A 15,427-nucleotide genomic window follows, 5' to 3' on the forward strand; every position below is an offset into this window, starting at 1 on the left:
TGGCAGAGTTAAAAAATGTTGAAAACATTATTTATTTATTCATTTATTTGTTTGAGATCCTGAGGAATCCCAATGAGCTTTTCCAAGGCCCTCCCTGACCGCAGTAGCAAATAGTTTTTACAGAGCTGGTTTCCTTGTCCCAGCATCTGACCCTCCTCTTTTCACAGCACGGGCTTGGGACCGGACACGGCAGAGTTAAAAAATGTTGAAAACATTATTTATTTATTTATTAATTTATTTGTTTGAGATCCTGAGGAATCCCAATGAGCTTTTCCAAGGCCCTCCCTGACTGCAGTAGCAAATAGTTTTTACAGAGCTGGTTTGCTTGTCCCAGCATCTGACCCTCCTCTTTTCACAGCACGGGCTTGGGACCGGCGACGGCAGAGTTAAAAAATGTTGAAAACATTATTTATTTATTTATTCATTTATTTGTTTGAGATCCTGAGGAATCCCAATGAGCTTTTCCAAGGCACTCCCTGACCTCAGTAGAAAATAGTTTTTACAGAGCTGGTTTGCTTGTCCCAGCATCTGACCCTCCTCTTTTCACAGCACAGGCTTGGGACCGGCCACGGCAGAGTTAAAAAATGTTGAAAACATTATTTATTTATTTATTCATTTATTTGTTTGAGATCCTGAGGAATCCCAATGAGCTTTTCCAAGGCCCTCCCTGACCGCAGTAGTAAATCGTTTTTACAGAGCTGGTTTGCTTGTCCCAGCATCTGACCCTCCTCTATTCACAGCACGGGCTTGGGACCGGCCATGGCAGAGTTAAAAAATGTTGAAAACATTATTTATTTATTCATTTATTTGTTTGAGATCCTGAGGAATCCCAATGAGCTTTTCCAAGGCCCTCCCTGACCGCAGTAGCAAATAGTTTTTACAGAGCTGGTTTCCTTGTCCCAGCATCTGACCCTCCTCTTTTCACAGCACGGGCTTGGGACCGGCCACGGCAGAGTTAAAAAATGTTGAAAACATTATTTATTTATTTATTAATTTATTTGTTTGAGATCCTGAGGAATCCCAATGAGCTTTTCCAAGGCCCTCCCTGACCGCAGTAGCAAATAGTTTTTACAGAGCTGGTTTGCTTGTCCCAGCATCTGACCCTCCTCTTTTCACAGCACGGGCTTGGGACCGGCGACGGCAGAGTTAAAAAATGTTGAAAACATTATTTATTTATTTATTCATTTATTTGTTTGAGATCCTGAGGAATCCCAATGAGCTTTTCCAAGGCACTCCCTGACCTCAGTAGAAAATAGTTTTTACAGAGCTGGTTTGCTTGTCCCAGCATCTGACCCTCCTCTTTTCACAGCACGGGCTTGGGACCGGCCACGGCAGAGTTAAAAAATGTTGAAAACATTATTTATTTATTTATTCATTTATTTGTTTGAGATCCTGAGGAATCCCAATGAGCTTTTCCAAGGCCCTCCCTGACCGCAGTAGCAAATAGTTTTTACAGAGCTGGTTTGCTTGTCCCAGCATCTGACCCTCCTCTTTTCACAGCACGGGCTTGGGACCGGCGACGGCAGAGTTAAAAAATGTTGAAAACATTATTTATTTATTTATTCATTTATTTGTTTGAGATCCTGAGGAATCCCAATGAGCTTTTCCAAGGCCCTTCCTGACCTCAGTAGAAAATAGTTTTTACAGAGCTGGTTTGCCTGTCCCAGCATCTGACCCTCCTCTTTTCACAGCACGGGCTTGGGACCGGCCACGGCAGAGTTAAAAAAATGTTGAAAACATTATTTATTTATTCATTTATTTGTTTGAGATCCTGAGGAATCCCAATGAGCTTTTCCAAGGCCCTCCCTGACCGCAGTAGCAAATAGTTTTTACAGAGCTGGTTTGCTTGTCCCAACATCTGACCCTCCTCTTTTCACAGCACGGGCTTGGGACCGGCCACGGCAGAGTTAAAAAATGTTGAAAACATTATTTATTTATTTATTCATTTATTTGTTTGAGATTCTGAGGAATCCCAATGAGCTTTTCCAAGGCCCTCCCTGACCGCAGTAGCAAATAGTTTTTTTTACAGAGCTGGTTTGCTTGTCCCAGCATCTGACCCTCCTCTTTTCACAGTACGGGCTTGTGACCGACCACGGCAGAGTTAAAAAAAATGTTGAAAACATTATTTATTTATTCATTTATTTGTTTGAGATCCTGAGGAATCACAATGAGCTTTTCCAAGGCCCTCCCTGACCGCAGTAGCAAATAGTTTTTACAGAGCTGGTTTGCTTGTCCCAACATCTGACCCTCCTCTTTTCACAGCACGGGCTTGGGACCGGCCACGGCAGAGTTAAAAAATGTTGAAAACATTATTTATTTATTTATTCATTTATTTGTTTGAGATCCTGAGGAATCCCAATGAGCTTTTCCAAGGCCCACCCTGACCGCAGTAGTAAATAGTTTTTACAGAGCTGGTTTGCTTGTCCCAGCATCTGACCCTCCTCTATTCACAGCACGGGCTTGGGACCGGCCATGGCAGAGTTAAAAAATGTTGAAAACATTATTTATTTATTCATTTATTTGTTTGAGATCCTGAGGAATCCCAATGAGCTTTTCCAAGGCCCTCCCTGACCGCAGTAGCAAATAGTTTTTACAGAGCTGGTTTGCTTGTCCCAGCATCTGACCCTCTTCTTTTCACAGCACGGGCTTGGGACCGGCGAAGGCAGAGTTAAAAAATGTTGAAAACATTATTTATTTATTTATTCATTTATTTGTTTGAGATCCTGAGGAATCCCAATGAGCTTTTCCAAGGCACTCCCTGACCTCAGTAGAAAATAGTTTTTACAGAGCTGGTTTGCTTGTCCCAGCATCTGACCCTCCTCTTTTCACAGCACGGGCTTGGGACCGGCCACGGCAGAGTTAAAAAATGTTGAAAACATTATTTATTTATTTATTCATTTATTTGTTTGAGATCCTGATGAATCCCAATGAGCTTTTCCAAGGCCCTCCCTGACTGCAGTAGCAAATAGTTTTTTTTACAGAGCTGGTTTGCTTGTCCCAGCATCTGACCCTCTTCTTTTCACAGCACGGGCTTGGGACCAGCCACGGCAGAGTTAAAAAAATGTTGAAAACATTATTTATTTATTCATTTATTTGTTTGAGATCCTGAGGAATCTCAATGAGCTTTTCCAAGGCCCTCCCTGACCGCAGTAGCAAATAGTTTTTACAGAGCTGGTTTGCTTGTCCCAGCATCTGACCCTCCTCTTTTCACAGCACGGGCTTGGGACCGGCGACGGCAGAGTTAAAAAATGTTGAAAACATTATTTATTTATTTATTCATTTATTTGTTTGAGATCCTGAGGAATCCCAATGAGCTTTTCCAAGGCCCTTCCTGACCTCAGTAGAAAATAGTTTTTACAGAGCTGGTTTGCCTGTCCCAGCATCTGACCCTCCTCTTTTCACAGCACGGGCTTGGGACCGGCCACGGCAGAGTTAAAAAAATGTTGAAAACATTATTTATTTATTCATTTATTTGTTTGAGATCCTGAGGAATCCCAATGAGCTTTTCCAAGGCCCTCCCTGACCGCAGTAGCAAATAGTTTTTACAGAGCTGGTTTGCTTGTCCCAACATCTGACCCTCCTCTTTTCACAGCACGGGCTTGGGACCGGCCACGGCAGAGTTAAAAAATGTTGAAAACATTATTTATTTATTTATTCATTTATTTGTTTGAGATTCTGAGGAATCCCAATGAGCTTTTCCAAGGCCCTCCCTGACCGCAGTAGCAAATAGTTTTTTTTACAGAGCTGGTTTGCTTGTCCCAGCATCTGACCCTCCTCTTTTCACAGCACGGGCTTGGGACCGGCCACGGCAGAGTTAAAAAATGTTGAAAACATTATTTATTTATTCATTTATTTGTTTGAGATTCTGAGGAATCCCAATGAGCTTTTCCAAGGCCCTCCCTGACCGCAGTAGCAAATCGTTTTTTTTACAGAGCTGGTTTGCTTGTCCCAGCATCTGACCCTCTTCTTTTCACAGCACGGGCTTGGGACCGGCCACGGCAGAGTTAAAAAAATGTTGAAAACTTTATTTATTTATTTATTCATTTATTTGTTTGAGATCCTGAGGAATCCCAATGAGCTTTTCCAAGGCCCTTCCTGACCGCAGTAGTAAATAGTTTTTACAGAGCTGGTTTGCTTGTCCCAGCATCTGACCCTCCTCTATTCAGAGCACGGGCTTGGGACCGGCCATGGCAGAGTTAAAAAATGTTGAAAACATTATTTATTTATTCATTTATTTGTTTGAGATCCTGAGGAATCCCAATGAGCTTTTCCAAGGCCCTCCCTGACCGCAGTAGCAAATAGTTTTTACAGAGCTGGTTTCCTTGTCCCAGCATCTGACCCTCCTCTTTTCACAGCACGGGCTTGGGACCGGCCACGGCAGAGTTAAAAAATGTTGAAAACATTATTTATTTATTTATTAATTTATTTGTTTGAGATCCTGAGGAATCCCAATGAGCTTTTCCAAGGCCCTCCCTGACCGCAGTAGCAAATAGTTTTTACAGAGCTGGTTTGCTTGTCCCAGCATCTGACCCTCCTCTTTTCACAGCACGGGCTTGGGACCGGCGACGGCAGAGTTAAAAAATGTTGAAAACATTATTTATTTATTTATTCATTTATTTGTTTGAGATCCTGAGGAATCCCAATGAGCTTTTCCAAGGCACTCCCTGACCTCAGTAGAAAATAGTTTTTACAGAGCTGGTTTGCTTGTCCCAGCATCTGACCCTCCTCTTTTCACAGCACGGGCTTGGGACCGGCCACGGCAGAGTTAAAAAATGTTGAAAACATTATTTATTTATTTATTCATTTATTTGTTTGAGATCCTGAGGAATCCCAATGAGCTTTTCCAAGGCCCTCCCTGACCGCAGTAGTAAATCGTTTTTACAGAGCTGGTTTGCTTGTCCCAGCATCTGACCCTCCTCTATTCACAGCACGGTCTTGGGACCGGCCATGGCAGAGTTAAAAAATGTTGAAAACATTATTTATTTATTCATTTATTTGTTTGAGATCCTGAGGAATCCCAATGAGCTTTTCCAAGGCCCTCCCTGACCGCAGTAGCAAATAGTTTTTACAGAGCTGGTTTGCTTGTCCCAGCATCTGACCCTCCTCTTTTCACAGCTCGGGCTTGGGACAGACCACGGCAGAGTTAAAAAAAATGTTAAAAACATTATTTATTTATTCATTTATTTGTTTGAGATCATGAGGAATCCCAATGAGCTTTTCCAAGGCCCTCCCTGACTGCACTAGCAAATAGTTTTTAAAGAGCTGGTTTGCTTGTACCAGCATCTGACCCTCCTCTTTTCACAGCACGGGCTTGGGACCGGCCACGGCAGAGTTAAAAAATGTTGAAAACATTATTTATTTATTTATTCATTTATTTGTTTGAGATCCTGAGGAATCCCAATGAGCTTTTCCAAGGCCCTCCCTGACTGCAGTATCAAATAGTTTTTACAGAGCTGGTTTGCTTGTCCCAGCATCTGACCCTCCTCTATTCACAGCACGGGCTTGGGACCGGCCATGGCAGAGTTAAAAAATGTTGAAAACATTATTCATTTATTCATTTATTTGTTTGAGATCCTGAGGAATCCCAATGAGCTTTTCCAAGGCCCTCCCTGACCGCAGTAGCAAATAGTTTTTTTTTTACAGAGCTGGTTTGCTTGTCCCAGCATCTGACCCTCTTCTTTTCACAGCACGGGCTTGGGACCGGCCACGGCAGAGTTAAAAAAATGTTGAAAACATTATTTATTTATTCATTTATTTGTTTGAGATCCTGAGGAATCCCAAAGAGCTTTTCCAAGGCCCTCCCTGACCGCAGTAGCAAATAGTTTTTACAGAGCTGGTTTGCTTGTCCCAGCATCTGACCCTCCTCTTTTCACAGCATGGGCTTGGGACCGGCCACGGCAGAGTTAAAAAAATGTTGAAAACATTATTTATTTATTTATTCATTTATTTGTTTGAGATCCTGAGGAATCCCAATGAGCTTTTCCAAGGCCCTCCCTGACCGCGGTAGCAAATCATTTTTACAGAGCTGGTTTGCTTGTCCCAGCATCTGACCCTCCTCTTTTCACAGCACGGGCTTGGGACCGGCCACGGCAGAGTTAAAAAAATGTTGAAAACATTATTTATTTATTCATTTATTTGTTTAAGATCCTGAGGAATCCCAATGAGCTTTTCCAAGGCCCTCCCTGACCTCAGTAGCAAATAGTTTTTACAGAGCTGGTTTGCTTGTCCCAGCATCTGACCCTCCTCTTTTCACAGCACGGGCTTGGGACCGGCCACGGCAGAGTTAAAAAATGTTGAAAACATTATTTATTTATTCATTTATTTGTTTGAGATCCTGAGGAATCCCAATGAGCTTTTCCAAGGCCCTCCCTGACCGCAGTAGCAAATAGTTTTTACAGAGCTAGTTTGCTTATCCCAGCATCTGACCCTCCTCTATTCACAGCACAGGCTTGGGACCGGCGACGGCAGAGTTAAAAAAATGTTGAAAACATTATTTATTTATTCATTTATTTGTTTGAGATCCTGAGGAATCCCAATGAGCTTTTCCAAGGCCCTCCCTGACCGCAGTAGCAAATATTTTTACAGAGCTGGTTTCCTTGTCCCAGCATCTGACCCTCCTCTTTTCACAGCACGGGCTTGGGACCAGCCACGGCAGAGTTAAAAAATGTTGAAAACATTATTTATTTATTTATTCATTTATTTGTTTGAGATCCTGAGGAATCCCAATGAGCTTTTCCAAGGCCCTCCCTGACCGCAGTAGCAAATAGTTTTTACAGAGCTGGTTTGCTTGTCCCAGCATCTGACCCTCCTCTTTTCACAGCACGGGCTTGGGACAGACCACGGCAGAGTTAAAAAAATGTTGAAAACATTATTTATTTATTCATTTATTTGTTTGAGATCCTGAGGAATCCCAATGAGCTTTTCCAAGGCCCTCCCTGACTGCAGTATCAAATAGTTTTTACAGAGCTGGTTTGCTTATCCCAGCATCTGACCCTCCTCTTTTCACAGCACGGGCTTGGGACCGGCCACGGCAGAGTTAAAAAAATGTTGACAACATTATTTATTCATTTATTTGTTTGAGATCCTGAGGAATCCCAATGAGCTTTTCCAAGGCCCTCCCTGACTGCAGTAGCAAATAGTTTTTACAGAGCTGGTTTGCTTGTCCCAGCATCTGACCCTCCTCTTTTCACAGCACGGGCTTGGGACCGGCCACGGCAGAGTTAAAAAAATGTTGAAAACATTATTTATTTATTTATTCATTTATTTGTTTGAGATCCTGAGGAATCCCAATGAGCTTTTCCAAGGCCCTCCCTGACTGCAGTATCAAATAGTTTTTACAGAGCTGGTTTGCTTATCCCAGCATCTGACCCTCCTCTTTTCACAGCACGGGCTTGGGACCGGCCACGGCAGAGTTAAAAAAATGTTGAAAACATTATTTATTTATTCATTTATTTGTTTGAGATCCTGAGGAATCCCAATGAGCTTTTCCAAGGCCCTCCCTGACCGCAGTAGCAAATAGTTTTTACAGAGCTGGTTTGCTTGTCCCAGCATCTGACCCTCCTCTTTTCACAGCACGGGCTTGGGACCGGCGACGGCAGAGTTAAAAATTTTGAAAACATTATTTATTTATTTATTCATTTATTTGTTTGAGATCCTGAGGAATCCCAATGAGCTTTTCCAAGGCCCTTCCTGACCTCAGTAGAAAATAGTTTTTACAGAGCTGGTTTGCTTGTCCCAGCATCTGACCCTCCTCTTTTCACAGCACGGGCTTGGGACCGGCCACGGCAGAGTTAAAAAATGTTGAAAACATTATTTATTTATTCATTTATTTGTTTGAGATCCTGAGGAATCCCAATGAGCTTTTCCAAGGCCCTCCCTGACCGCAGTAGCAAATAGTTTTTACAGAGCTGGTTTGCTTGTCCCAGCATCTGACCCTCCTCTTTTCACAGCACGGGCTTGGGACCGGCCACGGCAGAGTTAAAAAAATGTTGAAAACATTATTTATTTATTTATTCATTTATTTGTTTGAGATCCTGAGGAATCCCAATGAGCTTTTCCAAGGCCCTCCCTGACCGCAGTAGCAAATAGTTTTTACAGAGCTGGTTTGCTTGTCCCAGCATCTGACCCTCCTCTTTTCACAGCACGGGCTTGGGACCGGCCACGGCAGAGTTAAAAAAATGTTGAAAACATTATTTATTTATTTATTCATTTATTTGTTTGAGATCCTGAGGAATCCCAATGAGCTTTTCCAAGGCCCTCCCTGACCGCAGTAGCAAATAGTTTTTACAGAGCTGGTTTGCTTGTCCCAGCATCTGACCCTCCTCTTTTCACAGCACGGGCTTGGGACCGGCCACGGCAGAGTTAAAAAAATGTTGAAAACATTATTTATTTATTCATTTATTTGTTTGAGATCCTGAGGAATCCCAATGAGCTTTTCCAAGGCCCTCCCTGACCTCAGTAGCAAATAGTTTTTACAGAGCTGGTTTGCTTGTCCCAGCATCTGACCCTCCTCTTTTCACAGCACGGGCTTGGGACCGGCCACGGCAGAGTTAAAAAAATGTTGAAAACATTATTTATTTATTTATTCATTTATTTGTTTGAGATCCTGAGGAATCCCAATGAGCTTTTCCAAGGCCCTCCCTGACCGCAGTAGCAAATAGTTTTTACAGAGCTGGTTTGCTTGTCCCAGCATCTGACCCTCCTCTTTTCACAGCACGGGCTTGGGACCGGCCACGGCAGAGTTAAAAAAATGTTGAAAACATTATTTATTTATTCATTTATTTGTTTGAGATCCTGAGGAATCCCAATGAGCTTTTCCAAGGCCCTCCCTGACCTCAGTAGCAAATAGTTTTTACAGAGCTGGTTTGCTTGTCCCAGCATCTGACCCTCCTCTTTTCACAGCACGGGCTTGGGACCGGCCACGGCAGAGTTAAAAAATGTTGAAAACATTATTTATTTATTCATTTATTTGTTTGAGATCCTGAGGAATCCCAATGAGCTTTTCCAAGGCCCTCCCTGACCGCAGTAGCAAATAGTTTTTACAGAGCTGGTTTGCTTATCCCAGCATCTGACCCTCCTCTATTCACAGCACAGGCTTGGGACCGGCGACGGCAGAGTTAAAAAAATGTTGAAAACATTATTTATTTATTCATTTATTTGTTTGAGATCCTGAGGAATCCCAATGAGCTTTTCCAAGGCCCTCCCTGACCGCAGTAGCAAATAGTTTTTACAGAGCTGGTTTCCTTGTCCCAGCATCTGACCCTCCTCTTTTCACAGCACGGGCTTGGGACCAGCCACGGCAGAGTTAAAAAAATGTTGAAAACATTATTTATTTATTCATTTATTTGTTTGAGATCCTGAGGAATCCCAATGAGCTTTTCCAAGGCCCTCCCTGACCTCAGTAGCAAATAGTTTTTACAGAGCTGGTTTGCTTGTCCCAGCATCTGACCCTCCTCTTTTCACAGCACGGGCTTGGGACCGGCCACGGCAGAGTTAAAAAAATGTTGAAAACATTATTTATTTATTTATTCATTTATTTGTTTGAGATCCTGAGGAATCCCAATGAGCTTTTCCAAGGCCCTCCCTGACCGCAGTAGCAAATAGTTTTTACAGAGCTGGTTTGCTTGTCCCAGCATCTGACCCTCCTCTTTTCACAGCACGGGCTTGGGACCGGCCACGGCAGAGTTAAAAAAATGTTGAAAACATTATTTATTTATTCATTTATTTGTTTGAGATCCTGAGGAATCCCAATGAGCTTTTCCAAGGCCCTCCCTGACCTCAGTAGCAAATAGTTTTTACAGAGCTGGTTTGCTTGTCCCAGCATCTGACCCTCCTCTTTTCACAGCACGGGCTTGGGACCGGCCACGGCAGAGTTAAAAAATGTTGAAAACATTATTTATTTATTCATTTATTTGTTTGAGATCCTGAGGAATCCCAATGAGCTTTTCCAAGGCCCTCCCTGACCGCAGTAGCAAATAGTTTTTACAGAGCTGGTTTGCTTATCCCAGCATCTGACCCTCCTCTATTCACAGCACAGGCTTGGGACCGGCGACGGCAGAGTTAAAAAAATGTTGAAAACATTATTTATTTATTCATTTATTTGTTTGAGATCCTGAGGAATCCCAATGAGCTTTTCCAAGGCCCTCCCTGACCGCAGTAGCAAATAGTTTTTACAGAGCTGGTTTCCTTGTCCCAGCATCTGACCCTCCTCTTTTCACAGCACGGGCTTGGGACCAGCCACGGCAGAGTTAAAAAATGTTGAAAACATTATTTATTTATTTATTCATTTATTTGTTTGAGATCCTGAGGAATCCCAATGAGCTTTTCCAAGGCCCTCCCTGACCGCAGTAGCAAATAGTTTTTACAGAGCTGGTTTGCTTGTCCCAGCATCTGACCCTCCTCTTTTCACAGCACGGGCTTAGGACAGACCACGGCAGAGTTAAAAAAATGTTGAAAACATTATTTATTTATTCATTTATTTGTTTGAGATCCTGAGGAATCCCAATGAGCTTTTCCAAGGCCCTCCCTGACTGCAGTATCAAATAGTTTTTACAGAGCTGGTTTGCTTATCCCAGCATCTGACCCTCCTCTTTTCACAGCACGGGCTTGGGACCGGCCACGGCAGAGTTAAAAAAATGTTGACAACATTATTTATTCATTTATTTGTTTGAGATCCTGAGGAATCCCAATGAGCTTTTCCAAGGCCCTCCCTGACTGCAGTAGCAAATAGTTTTTACAGAGCTGGTTTGCTTGTCCCAGCATCTGACCCTCCTCTTTTCACAGCACGGGCTTGGGACCGGCCACGGCAGAGTTAAAAAAATGTTGAAAACATTATTTATTTATTTATTCATTTATTTGTTTGAGATCCTGAGGAATCCCAATGAGCTTTTCCAAGGCCCTCCCTGACTGCAGTATCAAATAGTTTTTACAGAGCTGGTTTGCTTATCCCAGCATCTGACCCTCCTCTTTTCACAGCACGGGCTTGGGACCGGCCACGGCAGAGTTAAAAAAATGTTGAAAACATTATTTATTTATTCATTTATTTGTTTGAGATCCTGAGGAATCCCAATGAGCTTTTCCAAGGCCCTCCCTGACCGCAGTAGCAAATAGTTTTTACAGAGCTGGTTTGCTTGTCCCAGCATCTGACCCTCCTCTTTTCACAGCACGGGCTTGGGACCAGCGACGGCAGAGTTAAAAATTTTGAAAACATTATTTATTTATTTATTCATTTATTTGTTTGAGATCCTGAGGAATCCCAATGAGCTTTTCCAAGGCCCTTCCTGACCTCAGTAGAAAATAGTTTTTACAGAGCTGGTTTGCTTGTCCCAGCATCTGACCCTCCTCTTTTCACAGCACGGGCTTGGGACCGGCCACGGCAGAGTTAAAAAATGTTGAAAACATTATTTATTTATTCATTTATTTGTTTGAGATCCTGAGGAATCCCAATGAGCTTTTCCAAGGCCCTCCCTGACCGCAGTAGCAAATAGTTTTTACAGAGCTGGTTTGCTTGTCCCAGCATCTGACCCTCCTCTTTTCACAGCACGGGCTTGGGACCGGCCACGGCAGAGTTAAAAAAATGTTGAAAACATTATTTATTTATTTATTCATTTATTTGTTTGAGATCCTGAGGAATCCCAATGAGCTTTTCCAAGGCCCTCCCTGACCGCAGTAGCAAATAGTTTTTACAGAGCTGGTTTGCTTGTCCCAGCATCTGACCCTCCTCTTTTCACAGCACGGGCTTGGGACCGGCCACGGCAGAGTTAAAAAAATGTTGAAAACATTATTTATTTATTTATTCATTTATTTGTTTGAGATCCTGAGGAATCCCAATGAGCTTTTCCAAGGCCCTCCCTGACCGCAGTAGCAAATAGTTTTTACAGAGCTGGTTTGCTTGTCCCAGCATCTGACCCTCCTCTTTTCACAGCACGGGCTTGGGACCGGCCACGGCAGAGTTAAAAAATGTTGAAAACATTATTTATTTATTTATTCATTTATTTGTTTGAGATCCTGAGGAATCCCAATGAGCTTTTCCAAGGCCCTTCCTGACCTCAGTAGAAAATAGTTTTTACAGAGCTGGTTTGCTTGTCCCAGCATCTGACCCTCCTCTTTTCACAGCACGGGCTTGGGACCGGCCACGGCAGAGTTAAAAAAATGTTGAAAACATTATTTATTTATTCATTTATTTGTTTGAGATCCTGAGGAATCCCAATGAGCTTTTCCAAGGCCCTCCCTGACCGCAGTAGCAAATAGTTTTTACAGAGCTGGTTTGCTTGTCCCAACATCTGACCCTCCTCTATTCACAGCACGGGCTTGGGACCGGCCACGGCAGAGTTAAAAAAATGTTGAAAACATTATTTATTTATTTATTCATTTATTTGTTTGAGATCCTGAGGAATCCCAATGAGCTTTTCGAAGGCCCTCCCTGACTGCAGTATCAAATAGTTTTTACAGAGCTGGTTTGCTTATCCCAGCATCTGACCCTTCTCTTTTCATAGCACGGGCTTGGGACCGGCCACGGCAGAGTTAAAAAAATGTTGAAAACATTATTTATTCATTTATTTGTTTGAGATCCTGAGGAATCCCAATGAGCTTTTCCAAGGCCCTCCCTGACCGCAGTAGCAAATAGTTTTTACAGAGCTGGTTTGCTTGTCCCAGCATCTGACCCTCCTCTTTTCACAGCACGGGCTTGGGACCGGCCACGGCAGAGTTAAAAAAATGTTGAAAACATTATTTATTTATTTATTCATTTATTTGTTTGAGATCCTGAGGAATCCCAATGAGCTTTTCCAAGGCCCTCCCTGACTGCAGTATCAAATAGTTTTTACAGAGCTGGTTTGCTTATCCCAGCATCTGACCCTCCTCTTTTCACAGCACGGGCTTGGGACCGGCCACGGCAGAGTTAAAAAAATGTTGAAAACATTATTTATTTATTCATTTATTTGTTTGAGATCCTGAGGAATCCCAATGAGCTTTTCCAAGGCCCTCCCTGACCGCAGTAGCAAATAGTTTTTACAGAGCTGGTTTGCTTGTCCCAGCATCTGACCCTCCTCTTTTCACAGCACGGGCTTGGGACCGGCCACGGCAGAGTTAAAAAAATGTTGAAAACATTATTTATTTATTTATTCATTTATTTGTTTGAGATCCTGAGGAATCCCAATGAGCTTTTCCAAGGCCCTCCCTGACTGCAGTATCAAATAGTTTTTACAGAGCTGGTTTGCTTATCCCAGCATCTGACCCTCCTCTTTTCACAGCACAGGCTTGGGACCGGCCACGGCAGAGTTAAAAAAATGTTGAAAACATTATTTATTTATTTATTCATTTATTTGTTTGAGATCCTGAGGAATCCCAATGAGCTTTTCCAAGGCCCTCCCTGACCGCAGTAGCAAATAGTTTTTACAGAGCTGGTTTGCTTGTCCCAGCATCTGACCCTCCTCTTTTCACAGCACGGGCTTGGGACCGGCCACGGCAGAGTTAAAAAAATGTTGAAAACATTATTTATTTATTCATTTATTTGTTTGAGATCCTGAGGAATCCCAATGAGCTTTTCCAAGGCCCTCCCTGACCTCAGTAGCAAATAGTTTTTACAGAGCTGGTTTGCTTGTCCCAGCATCTGACCCTCCTCTTTTCACAGCACGGGCTTGGGACCGGCCACGGCAGAGTTAAAAAAATGTTGAAAACATTATTTATTTATTTATTCATTTATTTGTTTGAGATCCTGAGGAATCCCAATGAGCTTTTCCAAGGCCCTCCCTGACTGCAGTATCAAATAGTTTTTACAGAGCTGGTTTGCTTATCCCAGCATCTGACCCTCCTCTTTTCACAGCACGGGCTTGGGACCGGCCACGGCAGAGTTAAAAAAATGTTGAAAACATTATTTATTTATTCATTTATTTGTTTGAGATCCTGAGGAATCCCAATGAGCTTTTCCAAGGCCCTCCCTGACCGCAGTAGCAAATAGTTTTTACAGAGCTGGTTTGCTTGTCCCAGCATCTGACCCTCCTCTTTTCACAGCACGGGCTTGGGACCGGCCACGGCAGAGTTAAAAAAATGTTGAAAACATTATTTATTTATTTATTCATTTATTTGTTTGAGATCCTGAGGAATCCCAATGAGCTTTTCCAAGGCCCTCCCTGACCGCAGTAGTAAATCGTTTTTACAGAGCTGGTTTGCTTGTCCCAGCATCTGACCCTCCTCTATTCACAGCACGGGCTTGGGACCGGCCATGGCAGAGTTAAAAAATGTTGAAAACATTATTTATTTATTCATTTATTTGTTTGAGATCCTGAGGAATCCCAATGAGCTTTTCCAAGGCCCTCCCTGACCGCAGTAGCAAATAGTTTTTACAGAGCTGGTTTCCTTGTCCCAGCATCTGACCCTCCTCTTTTCACAGCACGGGCTTGGGACCGGCCACGGCAGAGTTAAAAAATGTTGAAAACATTATTTATTTATTTATTAATTTATTTGTTTGAGATCCTGAGGAATCCCAATGAGCTTTTCCAAGGCCCTCCCTGACCGCAGTAGCAAATAGTTTTTACAGAGCTGGTTTGCTTGTCCCAGCATCTGACCCTCCTCTTTTCACAGCACGGGCTTGGGACCGGCCACGGCAGAGTTAAAAAAATGTTGAAAACATTATTTATTTATTTATTCATTTATTTGTTTGAGATCCTGAGGAATCCCAATGAGCTTTTCCAAGGCCCTCCCTGACTGCAGTATCAAATAGTTTTTACAGAGCTGGTTTGCTTATCCCAGCATCTGACCCTCCTCTTTTCACAGCACGGGCTTGGGACCGGCCACGGCAGAGTTAAAAAAATGTTGAAAACATTATTTATTTATTCATTTATTTGTTTGAGATCCTGAGGAATCCCAATGAGCTTTTCCAAGGCCCTCCCTGACCGCAGTAGCAAATAGTTTTTACAGAGCTGGTTTGCTTGTCCCAGCATCTGACCCTCCTCTTTTCACAGCACGGGCTTGGGACCGGCCACGGCAGAGTTAAAAAAATGTTGAAAACATTATTTATTTATTTATTCATTTATTTGTTTGAGATCCTGAGGAATCCCAATGAGCTTTTCCAAGGCCCTCCCTGACTGCAGTATCAAATAGTTTTTACAGAGCTGGTTTGCTTATCCCAGCATCTGACCCTCCTCTTTTCACAGCACAGGCTTGGGACCGGCCACGGCAGAGTTAAAAAAATGTTGAAAACATTATTTATTTATTTATTCATTTATTTGTTTGAGATCCTGAGGAATCCCAATGAGCTTTTCCAAGGCCCTCCCTGACCGCAGTAGCAAATAGTTTTTACAGAGCTGGTTTGCTTGTCCCAGCATCTGACCCTCCTCTTTTCACAGCACGGGCTTGGGACCGGCCACGGCAGAGTTAAAAAAATGTTGAAAACATTATTTATTTATTCATTTATTTGTTTGAGATCCTG

Source organism: Pelophylax lessonae (assembly GCF_965119305.1).
Source record: "Pelophylax lessonae genome assembly, chromosome: 3".
Lineage (NCBI taxonomy): Eukaryota > Metazoa > Chordata > Amphibia > Anura > Ranidae > Pelophylax > Pelophylax lessonae.